The sequence below is a fragment of the Pinus tabuliformis genome, chromosome 7 (genome assembly GCF_031772625.1).
Source record: "Pinus tabuliformis cultivar Carrire ecotype Pingquan chromosome 7, CPIR1, whole genome shotgun sequence".
NCBI lineage: Eukaryota > Viridiplantae > Streptophyta > Pinopsida > Pinales > Pinaceae > Pinus > Pinus tabuliformis.
In genome coordinates, this window is record NC_142293.1 from 896,166,716 (window position 1) to 896,170,072 (window position 3,357).

Here is a 3,357-nt window from a genome sequence, read left to right on the forward strand (position 1 = left end):
CCCAAAACTGCTAAGTTGAATGTGTTGGTGACTCCTAGATGTAATGCGGGATGTCAGAGCTGCAAGATCGTTGTGAGGAATGATCTCTGTAGCATTTGGTTGATGAGTTTTGATAAAATCGAGGTTGCGACGCGCATGCCACAAATATAGGGAAAGCGACACTTGGTGGTAGGTTTCTAAAATGATCTTTGCATGTAACATCCAGCTGCTAAAAATAGATCCTTGAAACAAGGGATGCATTTGCATGTTGCCTTGGGAGGAACATACCATGCATGAAAATTAGTTTTGCTCGGTCCCGAAGGGAACCGGTCAACTCAATTGCACATGCAATAGTCTGCTCAGCTGGGAGAAAAAAATGCACATTTCTGGGAGGGAGCTGGGCTGGCTGTCCAGAGGGATTGCATAATTTTTGGGTAGAGAAACTGACTACTCCCCAGAATTACGTAATTTCTGGGCTGAGAAGCCATGTTGGGAGGAATTTCGCAATTTTCTGGGTGAAGCTTGGCTTTTAGGTTTGCGCAATTTTGTAGCCAAGTAGGCTGCCAGACATAATTACGCAATTTATGGAGGGAAGGCTGGTTTCCCTTCAGAATTATGCAATTTCTTGAGGGAGCTCCTCAGCCTGCGACTGGACCAAGTCCGAAAGAACAACCTGTGAGGGGATTGCAACAAGCTCTGTTGGACAGGCTTTCATTCTCTTAGAAAAACATTGAAGCTTGTGTAATTGACGAAGCAAGACATGCTGTTGTGAAGGGTTGGTAGGGAGGCTCCAAAACGAAGCTTAGGGAAAATTTTAGAGGGTGGTTATAGCTACTACAACATACTGTTTGCAGCATCCTCTTATGTGCAACACTATGCCTAAAACATCTTCAAACTATGGGATTTTGATGGAGAACCAACTGGTTCTTGTAGTCCTAAAAAGAAGTATTATGGGCACTAATGATGAAAGAAGCTCAAAACAAAAGAGGAGAAAGATGAATGCATCAATTTGACGTGAGGATCCTATGATAATTGATAACATATATTGTGGTGAACCGCATGAAGATTTATTAGCAAGGCACGATTGCTTATGTTTAGATTCATTAACATCAGAGGCATAGTCCTGCAACTAAAAATTAACACACACAACATAAAACTTATTTTCAAGGATAATTTTAGGGGCGAATGTTCGCCCTTTGGCGAAATTAAGGGGTTTTAAATTTTTAGTGGGCGAATATTTTGTATCATAGTACATTTTTACAAATCACCTCAAATAGGCCACCTTATTTTAAGGGAGAGGGTAAAAAAGGTATATTTAGCCCTTGAAATTAGGACTTACAACCTTCCATTCGCCCATTTTCAAGAATAGGTTTTATTTAAGTGAATCCATTCGCCCATTTTCAAGAATAGGTTTTATTTAAGTGAATCCTATGGGCCAAATACCATATTTATAAAAGAGGTATGGTAAATTAATAAAAATATAAATAAATGAGAGGTATGGTAAATAAATAAAACATTTTTTATATTTACTCCATAAGTCACCTTATATACATGTAAGGGTGTAAACAAATAAAAATATAAGTAAAGTGGAGGTATGGTAAATAAATAAAATGTCTTTTTATACTTACTCAAAAGGTATGGTAAATAAATAAAAATATAAATAAACTAGACGTATCGTAAATAAATAAAACCTCTTTTTATATTTAGTCCATAACCCTCATTCTATTTATGAAGGCTCAAGAAAGAGGTTTTATTTAAGTGAATCCTATGGGCCAAATACCATATTTGTAAAAGAGGTATGGTAAATTAATAAAAATATAAATTGTTAGGTAAACTTGACTTGTGATAGAGTCAAAGTTGACCAGGTTAAATAGTGATGGTTTTGGGGCACATGGTATTGTGCACCCATGGTATTCTGCCCGTGGTATTATATGTAATGGAGCTTATAAAACGCTGGAAGGACTTCATTGTAAGGAAAGGCCTGGAGGTGAGTGGTGAAGGCTCACTTGGTCAGATTGGCCAGGGTTTTGGCCACTGCTAATGAGATCTTATTAGGTTGGGTTTTTCCTTGGATTTGGGGTTTTCCCGAATAAACATGCATGTTTATGTGTTTATGGTTGTTGCTGGTTTTTTCTTATATTTATTCCTCTCAGTAATTATTTATGTCATGCAGTAAATTTCTTAACAACTGGTATCGGACCCAGATATTGGCTTCAAAGGGATTCTTTGATGCCAGGGGTTTATAGTGGCTGATGAGATCAATGCAGCCATTTTACAGATCTAGGTCTAGAAAATAATGGTGGAACAATCGTACGCGGAAGAACCTCGAGGCGAATTTGCGATATTTACTGGTTTGGAACATGCTGACGAATTGTTAGGGATTCATGCAGCTATTTAAAGAAGGTTGAGAAATACCTTTGGTAATATTAAAATTCAAGGCTGATTTTGTTGGGAGATTTTTTGTAGAGAATCGATAATGGATATTCCCTATGTGTTCTATGCCGTGTTGAAAGATGGAGTAGGCGTGGGCTGCATGCAGGTCATCAGAAGAAAATTGTTCACGCAACTTCGAAAATTGTTCGTTTTCTGCTACATTTTTCTGCTATGTGAGGCGCCACCAGTGCTGGAATCTATGAGGTTCTCCTAGTTGGAGTGGTTTGATAGAAGTTTTTGAGCAAATCAAATTGAAAGAGGATGGATCGCAGCATCAATAAACAAAAAAAAATTAATGAAGTCAAAATTATTGCATGTAAATGGGCATACTACTGTAAGACCTGATAAGGCATGTGTACCCCTCGGTGATCACCAGTAAAGTCTAGGTTAAACCTAGGTGATAGAGGGGATGTCGGGTTAACAATACCCCAGGTAAAAACTCTGAGCGGGGTAAGAGCTAGAGTGAGTGGGATTGTGTCACTTAGTAGGTTTGGCTGGAGTTAGTCAAGGAACCCCAAGTCAAGTTTAAGAGGGGAATATTGTTAGGTAAACTTGACTCAGGATAGAGTCAAAGTTGATCAGGTTAAACAGTGATGGTTTTGGGGCACATGGTATTGTGCACCCATGGAGTTAGTCAAGGAACCCCAAGTCAAGTTTAAGGGGGGAATATTGTTAGGTAAACTTGAATCAGGATAGAGTCAAAGTTAACCAGGTTAAACAGTGATGGTTTTGGGGCACATGGTATTGTGCACCCATAGTATTTTGCCCATGATATTATATGTAATGGAGCTTATAAAAGGCTGGAAGGACTTCATTGTAATGTAAGACCTGGAGGTGAGTGGTGTAGGTTCACTTTCGGATTGGCCAGGGTTTTGGCCAATGCTATTGAAATCTTATTAGGTTGGGTTTTATCCTGGATTTGGGGTTTTCCTGGATAAACATGTG